Source organism: Alexandromys fortis, unplaced genomic scaffold, assembly GCF_014885135.2.
Source record: "Alexandromys fortis isolate MF-2015 unplaced genomic scaffold, M_Fortis_MF-2015_v1.1 scaffold_179, whole genome shotgun sequence".
NCBI lineage: Eukaryota > Metazoa > Chordata > Mammalia > Rodentia > Cricetidae > Alexandromys > Alexandromys fortis.
The window spans coordinates 2844203-2858626 of record NW_026068062.1 but is presented as its reverse complement, the minus strand read 5'-3'; the positions used below and the strand labels follow the sequence as shown (position 1 = coordinate 2858626).

General features: G+C 37.2%; 1 long non-coding RNA gene across 2 annotated transcripts in view; it reads left to right on the top strand.

Annotated features, from left to right (window-relative positions):
* Nucleotides 1–10016: 10016 nt before the first annotated feature.
* Nucleotides 10017–14424, top strand: part of LOC126487488 (uncharacterized) — a 28821-nt gene continuing 24413 nt past the window's right edge. For both annotated transcript variants that reach the window (XR_007588405.1, XR_007588406.1), the window contains exon 1: nt 10017–10217. This is a non-coding gene — a long non-coding RNA (uncharacterized lncRNA). The remainder of the gene's footprint in view (nt 10218–14424) is intronic.

Sequence of the window (14424 nt, the reverse complement as noted above, 5' to 3'; positions counted from 1 at the left end):
GAGTCCAGACAGAGTTGTGGCCTTCCTTTTCCACTGTGGTTGCCTGGATTACTGCTTCCATTATATTATTCACAATGATAATTGTGCTTAAATTTCCAGTGAAATTTTGTTCTGTTCTTATTCTTTTTTACAATATATTCATCATGTAGAGTGATGGATCTCATATGACAATTTTCCTGTGGATCATGCATTTTGACCATGATCATTTCTCATTAGACTTTCTCATCTCAAATAGTTCCTCTTCTACTTTTATGGTGTGTGTGTGTATGTGTGTGTGTGTGTGTGTGTGTGTGTGTGTGTGTGTGTGTATGTGTCTTAGTACCATGGATGCAGTGGAGGGCCAGGAAACAAAGTTGTACTTTATTTTCCCCCAAAGATCATGAATTTGTGAATGTTAAGGTCTCAAATAACATAAAATTTTTTTGCATGATTGGCAAAATAGCACTGAACAACTACCACATCTCTTCTACAGGTGAGTGTTGTTAGCCTGCAGTGCACAGCAGAAACTGAAGAAAAATCAGAAGTCAGTTTTTTTTCTTTCCAATATCTCTGGGGGGATCTGAGTGATATGAAGAAAGAGGCCAGGAGTGCTCCATGTGGTCAGAAGTATTCATCCCTTTGTCAGGGAATAGTTTCTCATGTGTGTTTATGACCCTGTTGCACAGTAAACATCTTTTAGGGCAAAGAACTGCAGAGTCTGGGGGAAGGATGGAAAAGGAGCCAGCTAATCATTTCAAAGACACCTTGCATTTACTCCCTGCGCTGACATCATCTTGCCTGATTCTGGTGCCCAATCAGTTCTTGGTGTAAACAGCTCAGGGTCCGCCAGTCTGACTTTCTTTAGTGCCATCTTAGCTGCCCATGTGCCCTACACCCTGTGACACAGAAGACCCCTGTGCAATACATCCTAGAACAGTGTTTCTCAACCTGTGCGACTCGACCTCTTTGGGGCCGATCAAGCCTTTCACAGGAGTCCCCAGAAAAAAAAAAACCCACAAATATTTAAATTATAATTTATAACAGTGGCAAACGACAGATAAGAAATATCTACAAAAATAAATTTATGGCTGGGGGTCACCACAATGTGGGAAACTGTTTTAAAGGGTTGCAGCATTAGAAAGGTTGAGAACACTGTCCTAGGGTGAATGTACATGCAGAGACTTCCCTTCTTATCAGAGCTGACACTAGCACCCACTAAGCTCACCCTTTCTCCTGTGTGCCCAGACCTCCAGAGTTTAGCCCCTTTGCTTCAGTACAACAGTCTGAACCCAGTTCTGCCTCCTGGTAGCTTCTCTTACCCCAGACTCCAGCAAGTTTCTTGCTTGCATGCCTGTGCTTCTTGTTTCCACCTAAATGCATTTCCCTTTTTTTTTTTTTTTCTGCTGCTGAAAGGCTCCTTATGGCCTTCATCAGAGTATCTGTGTCACAGTGCAGCCATGGAAATTATGTATGCTGTTTTGAATAAACTATAGATTGATATTTGGGGATTATCAATGTTTGCAGGGCACTCTTAAAGTATGTGTAATAAACCTTCCACTGTGCCATCTGCAGAGTGGGCCTCCTCTTGGCTCCTCCTCCATGAAACAGCCTCCAGTGATTGCTTTCCTTTCTCCATGAATTCCCTGGAGGCAGAGGCCTTTATGTGGAGATCTTCAAGCTGCACCCATCACTTCTCCAAGGAACTGAGAACCAATACATAATCACACACAAGTGTTTGGGAAACTAGTTTAGTTACCTCATTCAAACTGAGGAGGCTTGCGTCAGTTTTCCCTTCCTAGCTTGTTTATCTCCTCTTGCTCTTTGCAATTCTTTCCCAGTTTTTTCTGTTCCCTCCCTTCTTCCCCCTCATTTTAGCCTTACATGCTTGAGGAAGGCGGAGGATGAACGTAAAGTTGATAAGAGAAATCATTTGACTGATCTTGCTCCGTGATTGCAGTTTTAAAGACCTGGACGTTTGGAGAATTCTTGTTTGAAGTTTAGGAGCTGGCTGCTGAGAGCTGGCCGGCCCCTTGTTCTTCCAGCTGACCCTGTTCTGTTGTTGGCACCAAGCAGATTCCTGCAAGGTCAAATAAGAGGATCTGGAGAAGTATTGACCACGGCAGGTTTATTGTTGCAAACTTTTCGTTTTATTAAAGTAATCATTCTCGTTTAAAAGACAGAGAGCGAGAGAAGGATAACTTAGGTATATTAATGTAGTGATAGGAAGTAAATAAATCTTGCTAACATTTTACAGTACAACAGCAAATTGTTTTCAGCTGTTTTAATGGGAAGTTTATAATTGAGAAAACAAAGACATTCCATTCATTCGATGGTTTAGCTCTTCCAAAGTCTTATTGACTATTGTCTAAGAGAAGATTTAGCAGGACATGGAAGCAATTATGTACATTGTTTTATTATTAAAAAGAAGTCAGGAGTCAGATATGGGGGTAATAACCTGATTGATCAGAGAAATAGCTGGAAGTGACCTCTTTTCTCTCTTTCCTCCATTCAAAATGACCTACTACTTCCCATGTCTGGGTCCTCAAAAACCCTCATGGCTAATTTTGGGCAGCTGGTAGCTAGCTCCATCCTCGGAATCAAGGTAACTTTATTGCCAGTCTTGGGAGTGTCAGAGTGCAATCAAAATATCCCACAACATGACATCTGAGGAATGGTGACCAGGACTAGTGTTTGCTAAGCAGAGCAGAATTCAAGACATTCTTAGGAGGACGATCATTAGAAACTTCTTTGAATATATGAGATTTCCTTTAATAGTAGACTTAGGTTATTAAAGAATGAAAACCTGGGTCCCTGTCCACTGCATGGACTAGTTTCAGACTGCAAGGATAATCAGCCTCTTTACAGATGATCCATTGAAGATAGAAAGATTTCAGACTCTACCTCAAGAATCTAATTCAGCATCATTTTGGTTAAACTTACCAGGATTGTCTAAGGAGTAAGAGATTCCTGAAAGGATGAAGCCAGGGAGAACGTGTGTGTGTGTGTGTGTGTGTGTGTGTGAGAGAGAGAGAGAGAGAGAGAGAGAGAGGAGAGAGAGAGAGAGAGAGAGAGAGAGAGAGAGAGAGAGAGAGAGAGAGACAGAGAGAGAGCGGGACATGAATTCTGAGCATTTTAAGCTTTGGTCTGACAAATATTTACCTTAGTTTCTTTGTAAAGAAACTTAAAAACATTTTTGAAATTTAACTTGCTTGTTAAATAGAAAATCTATTTCTATTTTCTGTTTATCTGGTATATTATATATTGTGTAAAACTCTGGAAAGTGTAAACTAGAACAATTTGTGCTTACCCCATTCCCCCATAATGTTTGCAGGACATGGATCAAAAGTTGGGCTTGAGGTGGGTTTCAAAGTTTCCATGTTACCTGGTATCACGGGGAATGGTTTTGGGTGGTACACTGACACCCTCTCTGCATTTCAGTTCTTTGTTTGCTGACACCCAGCTTGTGGCTGTAGTCCTGTTGAAATCTGCAATTCCAAGACCTTCCTGCATGGTCATTTCCAGTCCTGATGAGTTCCATTTTGCTTCTTTCTTGCCAGACTGGGGCACAGCATGGTGTTAGGCAGTTTTCTGTCACTGGAAGAGAATACCTCAAGAAATCAACCTAAAGAGAAAAAAATTGATGCCGTGTTTCTAGGCCTTGTGGATTCTAGTATGTGATGAGAAAAAAATATCCCTCCAAAGAACATATGCTAGAGAAACTGCTTGCCTCAGGGCAGCCAGGGTGGAAAAGGGTAGACAGGATGAAATCCTTGGAGACTGGTTTTTCCAATCAAGCTTATCCAATCTCCACCACCACTAAATAGTGCTATCGGCTTAAAAATCAATTAATAAAATTAACCCATTGATTAGGTTAGAGTACCCAGGAGACCTCTAGATGGTTGAATCTAATAGCAAGAGACCATGACATTAGACCAAGACAAAAGACACTTGAACCATTGGGGGTACGTTCCTACCCAAAACAAGCTACTCCAGGACACAATACATGGTACACAGACCCTTCTCCTGTCCCTTGCTAAACACCCTGCATGGCTGCCCCTCCAGTCTGTCCAAAGGGCTTGTGATTCAGGTTATCTGCTTGCTGAATTCTTTATTAGTTAAAGCATTCATTCAGTAACATGATAGCTTTGTTATAGAATACATAAGATTGAAATTATGAATATTATTAATGAACATTACTAAGTCTCTGAATGAGGGCCACAAATGAACAAGAAAAATAAAGGAAAGAAAAGCTCATTTTCTTCTAAAATTAGCCCATGACACACAGTGAGCAAACTTTGAATGATGATCCACAAGACATCCTCCAGTAATTTCTCTCTAAAACATTTATCTAAAACACAAAAAAATGAGTTATACCAAATGACTGTGTGAGAATATTCATAAAATCATTGTTAATAGCCCTAACCTGAAAACAACAAAAATGTTCATATAAGAAAACAAACTGTAGTTAGATTTTGAATGAAACACTACTATGCAGTACAAATGAATGCACAGCTAGTCCATAATCAATGATTTTCAATGACATACATATAATATTGAGGTAATACACATTCCTAATAATGTTCTCAGAGTAAAAAAAATTATCATTAATGAAGTCAATATATTTATTACCATGAGGAGATGTGGACTGGTAAAGTAAGGATTGATTAGAAGACATGAAGGACTTTCTGGAATGATAGGAATCCTTTTCCTTTATTGGTAGGGTAGTTTCACAGGTTTATTAATTTTCAATACTCATCAAAATGTACCTAAAAAGTATATACATTTTCATTATATAGCAATTGTATAGCAATTTCAAACAATAACATGTTCTGAAACTTTAGCAAGTCAGATATTGAGTGACTTACTAAATCATCAATGATAAATGCTAAATAATGAATAACTGAACTGTTCATCTTTCTCTGTGGCAATAAAAGGTCAATACTGCTGTAAGGGCCAAGCAACTTGAGAGCAAACACAGAGAGTAATTAGTAGACTGTAACCTAGCGTGAGGTCCAGACAGAAAGAGCAATGACAAGGGCCACAATATGGAAGAACACCCTTATGGCATGTCACAACCCGAGAAGGGGTGAAATGAGAAGGAGCTTGGATTGTCTCCTAGTTGCTAGTTTAACAAGTATCTTGTTTCTTTTCCTGTTGCTGTGTTAAACTACTTTGATAAAAGCACCTTGAGGAAGAAAGGATTGATTAGTTCTATAATTCATATTATAGTCCATCTTTGCTGGGAATCAAGGCGACAAATATGTGAAGCAGGTAGTCGCATTATGCCCAAAGTCAAGAGCAGAGAACAATGGAGTAATTCGTGCACACCTGTGCTTAGCTTGTTTTCTTGCACTTCTGTGCAGTCCAGGAACTCAAGCCCAGGAAATGGTACAGTCCACCTTAATTCAAAAATTTCCAACCTCAATTAACCCAATTAAGATTATCTCTCCAAGCCATGGGCCAAGGTCTGTCTCCCAGATGATTCTAACTTCTGTCAAGTTAACTGAATATTAGCCATCACAGTGGGTTGAGCAATAGCTTTAATTAGAACTGAATAAAAGACGGGTATAGGGATATAGGGAATGGTGCCATAACTAGACAGAGAGAAAAATGCATACAAGTGAGAAGGAGGCACCAAAAACTGCAATAGTGATAGAGACATGATCAAGAGGAGGCGTGTTAGAGCATGGGGTATCACAGATTTATTTTGGGAAGTGTTTACTTTCATATATGAATGATTAATTCCAGTGGCACACAGAGGAAAAAAGAAATCTTGTTTTAAATTTTGAGTAGCTTCTGAGTCTTTTGTGTATTATGGAAGTAGTAAATGATGGAGGGATTCATAGAGCAACTAGCCATGCCAGCCCAGCTTGGTGGACATTATTTCCAGCACTTTTCTTAAGAAATGTTTTGTAAGTCTCAGTGCAGCCTCTGGCTCAACAGGTACAAATTCCTCAAATCTATTTTAGCAGAAGCAAAGTAGTGGAGAAGGAAATGGCATGAAAGGGCTGCTTTTTTTTTTAATTTCAGTGAGTTAGAAACAAGGTCCTTGGAAAGTGACACAAACTAAATTTATCAGTCAGCAAATGAGAGTGAACAGGATTTGAAACAGCTGCCGCAGGATCACGGTCTGCTTAAGACAACAAAAGAGTTGGGTGAATATTGCAAAAGGTCACTAATTCTAAAACCAAGACTTTGACAAGTGGTTTTATGTCATGAAATGTTTAAATAACTACCTGTCTTCTCTGTGAGACATTTAAGTAATACTCATTGATGCTTTTAAATTGATTTGTTTCCTTAAATTGTGCCATTTAATTTTGTAGTTGGTTCTGTAGTATATTGATAAACCCAAAGAATGTGTTTCTATTTATGTATATCTCAAAAAAATGTTGACATTAAAAACATTGAAACCCTTGACAAAACAATTACCTTGAACTAACCCTTCACCAGTTGTACAAATCTCATCAGTCAAAGCTAGAAATATTAGGATTTAAATGAAATGTAAGTAGTCATGGAAGCAATGAGAATGGTGGAGCAATGACGCCATAATCTGTACCCTAAATAGGAGAGTACATTACTTTCAGAGCTGGGAGGCACAGTTGAGTAGGGGGCAGATAAAAGTATCAGAAGGGAGGAGAGCAAGTCAAGTCAGGGTACCTGATAAGGAAGGGAGAGAAAACTTTGCTTGACATATTCACTCCATTACCTGAGGAGGTTTTTAAACATGAAGCAAATAGGTGAACACTTGTTTTATAAGTTTTATTTATTTATTTATTTATTTATTTATTTATTTATTTATTTATTTGTGTGTGTGTGTTTGCTTACAAGTCCCATGGCCTAAGGGTGGCGGAGGTCAGAGGACAACTTGTGGTTGTTTGTTTTATTCTTCTAACATAGGTCCTGTGATTGAACTCAGGTTGCCAGGCTTGGCAATCAAGTGCCAATCAAGTGCCTTTGATATGTTGAGCCATGTCACTGGCCCAAGTCTCTTTTTGTGGCAGATACACATGATCTTAAACAATTATCAATATTCGTTCCCAGTGGATTAGTGGATTTTTGCAGACATTGCCAATAATATCTTGTGCATGTGAATTGCCCAGACTATGTTAGTAATAAAATGCACTGATTACATATGAACATTACATTACTAATAAGTAAATATAGAGATGCACACATACATATTTAAATTTGTTATAAAACAATTGTTAAGTAATTTACAATAATACTTCAACCTTCAGAAATCCCCAGTTATGCTTATTTAATAATTGATATGGTAGGTATAAAAATATGGTATATAAAACATAGTGCTGCTGTATCAATAAATATGAGGCTGTTTTTATTATAGAAACTTAATGGTCCTCTAAATTAACCTTGTTGGTTGTGATGTGAACCTGAATGTTGGAAGTGATCTGCTTTACTTTTCCTTTAAAATCCTGCATCTAGATTCTGTCTAGGATGTGAATAAACCTTGAATGGAGTCAATCATTTGGTGAAAGCGCCAGTTAGTGAACTGTGTTTGTAATTTCCTAAATGGCAGCCATGAGGCCCTACCGTAATTACAGTTCCTCCCTAACTGCTGAGAAAATATCTACTAATCAGGTCTAGAAGCTTTTATGTATTAATGCCATTTATAAGAAAAAAATCTTTAATTAAAAGTTAAATATGTTTGAGGGTAGAACGATGATCCCTGAATACATCTGTTTGTGAGTCTTTGCAATCTACTTCTTTACATTAAATGGCAAAAGAGTGATGTGCTCAGAGCAGTAAATTGCATTAACATTATGTTGCAGTAAACAGAATGGAGCAGATGCTTCCAGTTCCAAGCGCTGCAAATACATCCAGGCAATAGCTAGCAAAAGAGGCAGCACAGGAACACTGATGGAGACCCCACTCCTTAACCATCTCCTGTGGTAGAGCATCCCAATCTGAACTAAATCCATATCAACAATCATTCTCAATAGCATCTTGAATGAAGTTACTATTCTAATATTAAGTAGACAATCTGAGACAAGTCATTTAAACAACCAGAGTCCAAAAATTTCTCTGTAAATTTCTCCTAGTCATTTACTATTCTATTTATTATATCAACTCCAATAAAAGATAGCATTTAGTGTTCGTGTATTTTTTTTAAGTGCAGAAGGTCTGCTCTGCATTATCTGTAGGTTAAACAGAAAGGTTAAACATTGATAGAGGCTTCTATTCACTCCTTAAATATCACTGCTTTGACAGGACTTTAGTCCAGGAGAGGATTTGAGCATCTTGATCTCATTATTTTATTGGGGTAGTTCTTTTAGTATGAATTTTACTTCGGTAAAGGCTTCTTAACTAATTGCCATGAGATTAATGGCACAACCTAGTGTTTAACAGTATGTTAAAACTCCTTATAGCCATCTGTATTTATATATAATTATAAGGGGAAAGGCTTAACTCTGTTTAATACATTTTTTGGACTTAAAATATTTTCTAGTAATCAATTTATGTGGAACACAGTTAATCATTTGCCCTTTTAATCTATCTAATGGTATCTAGAACATTAAAGTGTGTGTCGGAAATAAATAGGGCCAGTCCTATTTTCTCTTCTTTATGTGGGTTTTTCTAATAACTCTACCGTCTGCCACAAGCACTAAACTAGGGAACTATCTGAGACACATTTAGTAACTGAATCTTCTCATATATGTGGAGCTGGACTGAGACTTTTAGGGCTTGCTTCATACTCGGTAGGTCAACAGGAGGCAAGGTAACTGAGACTAGATGGCAGATTTGTTTGAATCAACACACCAGCATTTCTTAGTGAACATCACATCAGAAAGATATGTGTGAATGATATTTAAGTTTCTAAAAAGAGTAAAAGAATTTTATGCACAAAAGTGGGTGTTGAGAATATATGCTCATGTGTTCAGGAGAATTTATATTTTGACTCAAGAGCCAATCTATATATTATGAAACAAAATTATATTTTTCATCTCAGATACCAAATTTAAAATTAAAATAAGACTTTTTGTACAGAAATGTGGTCATTCATAGAAAACGCAATTTTGAAACTTAAGATGTAATAATTGATCTGACCAATGATTAAAACTGGAAATATAAATAGAATGCAGAAATATTTATAATGGAAAGATCATTGCAAAATGAAACTTAATTGATCTGTAATTTATCTTAGAAAATATATTCAATAAAAGAGAGGATTGAAACTGCTGAAGCAAACTTTGTATAAGGCTAAGCTTAAACTGTACTGCTGTTATTTTGTAATGAAAACAAACTTTGACTTGTGGTTGTTGTATGGATATCTAACTAAACATCTCAGGAGATATTCATGACCACAGTAATAACAGTGTACAAAGAAGAATGTGGGGGAAACATGTAAGTCTACATTTTGAGGATAGCCTGAAGATAGCCTGGTCAACTGTTGCTCTGTTGTATGAAGACCTAAATTCAATCCCCAGGACAGAAAGTGTGGTGGTTTGTGATTATAATCACAGCACTGAAAAGTAAGACATTGGTGGATCTCTGCTACTCATTAGCTTAACTGGTTACTCCATGTCTAATGAGAAGCCCTGCCTTAAAAATCAGTGTGGATGGCTTCTGAGGAATGATTCCTCTGACCCTTGACCTCCACATATATGTACACACTGGTTCATGCATAATTCTTTCTTTCTTTCTTTCTTTCTTTCTTTCTTTCTTTCTTTCTTTCTTTCTTTCTTTCTTTCTCTCTCTCTCTCTCTCTCTCTCTCTCTCACACACACACACACACAAACAATAGACACATGTGATAAATGAGCACACACACATATGCTCACACACAGAGAGACTAGAAAATATATATAAGATAATTTGGATCTTGTTCAAAGTTACTTTGTTCTTCGTTTTCATGAGCTCACTTGGCACACAAAGGAACTACACTGCTGTATAAATATTGACAGTTCAAATTTAAACTAAACTTTAGACTCTTGGTACTGAATAGAACTTAATTAGTTTGTTCCAGTTTGAATGCAGTTAGCTAATTGTCCTGTACACTTCGGTAGAGATGTGTCAGTCTATGCGGTGTGATTCAGTGACTGTTTAAAGAGATCCTTTTGAATTTCCAAATTTGAACGAATTCTTTTTGCTAGTGTCTGCTTTTTTGCTAGTGTGCTTACATTTTTTTTCATGCCAAAAACAGCCTGCATTAAAAACACAGGCAGATTTACATCTGTGAAGGCAGAAGTCACCATAGAGAGGCATCAATACCATCACAGGTAAGTTAAGAATGCAGATTGCTGTACCAAGTAAGACAGTACTTTACTTACTTTTTTCCAACCATAAAATAAGGATATGGTACTTCATTTATTACAGACATCTGACATCTTTTTTCTTAACTTTGAAACACTATGCTTGATTTTACCCAAGGGTGAATCAGACTATTTTCTTATAGTCATCCTCTTGCTGTGGCTCTTACAGACTTTCTGCCTCATATGTAACTGTTCTTACACTGTCATTTATTGTGTTACCTTTTGCTCATAACAACAAATACATGAAAAAATAAATTTTCTTTCATTTTCTTTTTCTTCATTTTTCTTTTTATTCCTTCACTCATTCCAGTGATCCACCCATTTCATGTAATCCTATGTATCAATGTATAGAAGTTTTTTTTTAAAAAAAAAGTCCAAGAGAAATCACAAGAATCAGAAATCTACTTGTAAGCACACTAAGGAATACCATAAAAACACTAAACTGGAAGCCATATTTATATGCAAAGTTCCTGGTGCAGACTGGTACAGACCCTGTATATGGTGCTTCAGTGTCTGAGTTTATATGAGCTTTGATCACATTGATTCGTGGGGCGCTGTTTTTTTTAAAATAGATATTGGTGGAGGGGTTGTATGAAATAGAATAATCAAATATAGATGGGGAGAGAGTAGATTGAAAATTAGAACATAGCAAGAGATAGCTAAAATTAAGGGATGCTTGGGTGGTAATATGGGAACCTAATATGGTAGAAACTTTCTAAAATATATGCATATAGGAAGGCAATCTAAATGAAATGAAATTGCCCAGTACTGAGGGAGACAGAATTCCGTCTGGCTGTCTTTATCTACAATAGTGTACAACCTGTAAGATATGCTAGGATAATGGTGACACAAAGCTTGTGGAAGTAACCAACCAAGAACTGATTTTTAAGGCCCACTCCAGAAGATGAAACCTATACTCAACACTGTTTGGGTAACCAAGAACTTGAGATCAGAAAGCCCATGGACCTAGAGTAAAACAAAAGAATCCTGCTATAGAACAGAAAAAAAATATGTAGTGACAAAATGATTCCTAGTGATATTCTGCTATATTAATAGATCCGTGCCTTGTTCAGCCATCATCAGAGAAGTTTCCTCCTACAACAGATTAGAACAGAGACCCATAGCCAGATATTATAAGAGGTAATATCCACTTATAAGTGAGTACATCCCATATTTTTCTTCCTGAATTTGGGATGACTCACTCAGGATTATTTTTTTCTAGTTCCATCCATTCTGCAAATTTAATGATGTGATTTTCTTTTTCAATAGCTGAATAATACACCATTCTGTAAATGTTCCTTATTTTCCTTATTCTTTTGTTGAAAGGCATCAACATTGATTCCAATTTCTAACTATTATGAATAGAGCAGCAATGAACATAGTTGAGGAAGTGTTTCTGTGGTAGGATGAAGCATCCTTTGGGTTTATGCCCATATAACTGAACTCTGAGGAATATCAATTCTTATCTTCCTGAGGAGCTGCCGCAGTGATTCTCATAATGGCTATATGAGTTTGCATCCATAAGCAATGGATGAGTGTTCCTCTTACTCCACATCCTTGTCAGCATGAGCTGTCTCTAGTTTGGTTGTTCTTTGCCATTCTGACTGGTGTAACACGAAATCTCAAAGTAATGTTGATTTTCATTTCCCTGATGGCTAAGGATGTTAAGCATTTCATTGTGTTTTTCTCAGTTATTTGAGTTTTACTATTGTGAATTCTCTATTTAGATCAATATCCTATTTTTAAACTGGATTATTTGCTTTCATGATATGCAGTTTTTTGAGCTCTTTATATATTTTGGATATTAGCCCTCTATTAGATGTGTATAGTTGTCTTTAGGATCTTTTACTGTACTATAATAAAAATGTTTTGCTAAAGAGTTATGATATGTTTTTAAGTTTTTAAAGGCTCATTTTAATTTTCATCTACACATACATGAATTTCAGCTATTTGTGTGTAACACTGAATTCCTGGAAGCAGGCAGACGCAAGCCACCAGGCATCAGCGATGGGAATTGAACTCATGTCCTCTGGGAGAGCAGTCAGTTCTCTTAACCACTCACCCACCTCTCCAGCTCCATAACAGATTGATTTTGTATTTTTAATTTTATCATTTATTTATTTTTAGTGTCTTGTTTTGCTGTTTGTTTCTTGAGAAAGACTCTCACTTTACAGCCCAGGCTGATGTGAAACTTTTAGAGATCTACCTCTCCCTGCTTCCCAAGCACTAGGATTAAAGGCATGTGTCACCATGCTTAGGCTTTAGTTTAATTTTCCACTCAATGTTATTTATTACTTCTCTCTAACAAATTTTGAATATGAGACTTCTCTTCATGCCCCAGTAGGTGACTGAGGAAAGCTGTACATCGTTATTTACTTCATTTCATTCATTATTTCTGAGGTAACTGTGGTTTTCCAGGGTTCTTGGTCATGTGTGTGGAGTCAATTATTTATGTCCTTTGCTCATTCTTTACTCCTGTGCCTGCGCAAAAGATATATAGGGTATTAAAATATTCTGCATATGAATTTTCTGTTATTTACATGTAAATGATTTCTCTTGATCTATTTGACTTTTAAATTTATGCTTTCTTATAATATAATTTAAAATAGGAAGAAATAAACTGTTTTAATATTTCCAGTTATGGATTTGAGATTTGTGTTTTGTTTAAGAAATTCTGTTTAGTTTATATTTTAAACATGCCTATATTTTCTCCCTACAGTTTCACAAGTTTTGATTTAGGATCTTTTAAATCTTTCTGTGATGTTCTTATTGGGATATTGAGAATAACTTCATTTATCTACACAAGAATAGCAAGTGTATAAATGTCAGCCTTGCACTGACTTTGATGTGCACATTATCAACTGGATGCAAAATTCAAAGTTCATCATTGTGTTCCTTCTCTGTGGCTATAAGAGTTTATGTATCTACTTATGCATCTACTTAAGGAGATTTGGCTATTTTTCCATGTTTATTCCAAAATATATTATAAAAGATACAGAATCTGAACCTTTGGAAAAATTGTTCATAAAAATAGATGTTGATAGTTTATGCATCAGCTTAAAAAGGGGAAGTTTTAATGACATCATGGAATTTTCAGGCAAATGGTTGGAACTAGAATAAAATCATCTTGAGTGAGTTAACCCAGACTTGGAAAGACAAACACATAAAGTACTCATCATAAGTAGATGTTAGACGTAAAGCGAAGGATAACCAGACTACAATCCAGTTCCAGAGAAGCTAGGTAGCAAGGAGGACCCTAAGAGGGACACATGGATCATTCTGGGTATACTGGGGACCAAGAGGGGGTGGTGAAGGGGAGCAGAAGGGGGTTAAAAACATGAGAGAATAGGATGGTCAGGGGAAGGTGAGAGGGACGGTGTGGGAGAGCAATGAGATACTTTGATAGAAAGAACCACTATGGTTTTAGGAAAAAACCTGGTACAAGGGAAATTTCCAAGAATCCACAAGGATGACCCCAGCTACGTCACCTAGCAATCAGTGTGAGGGTGTCTGAACTGGCCTTCCCCTGTAATCAGATTGGTGAATACCACTACTATCATCAGAAAGCCTTCCTCCAATAACTGCTGGAACCAGTGTAGAGATTCACAACCACACACCAGGTTGAGCTCCAGGAGTCCAGTAGAAGAGAGGGAGGAGGAAGCAAGGGAGGTCAAGATCATGATGGCGAAATCTACAGATATACATGAACCAAGCTCGTACAAACTCATGAACACTATATCAATAGCTGTGGAGTCTCCACAGGACCCACCTAAACCCTCTGTATGTGGGAGGCAGTGGTGAATCTAGGACTATCTGACGAACCTCTGGCAGTAGAACCAGGATCTATCACTGGTGTATGAACTAGCTTGTTGGAGTCCATTCCCTTGGTGGAATGCCATGCTCAACTTTAATGCACAGGGCGGGGTTTAATCCTTCTCCAACTTAACATGCCAGACTTTGTTGACTCCCCATCATAGCCCTTACCCATTGAGAGGAGTGGATGGGAAGTGTGCTGCAAGGCAGGTAAAAGGGAGCAGGAGGAGGGGTGGAAGGGAGAATTGTGGTTGTAATTTAAAATGAAACTTAAAAAAAATAAATAAAGGAGGGGAGGTTTTATTTAGAAACCATTTTTGTAAATTTTGTTTACTAATGTCTTCCATCTCTGTAAGTTTAT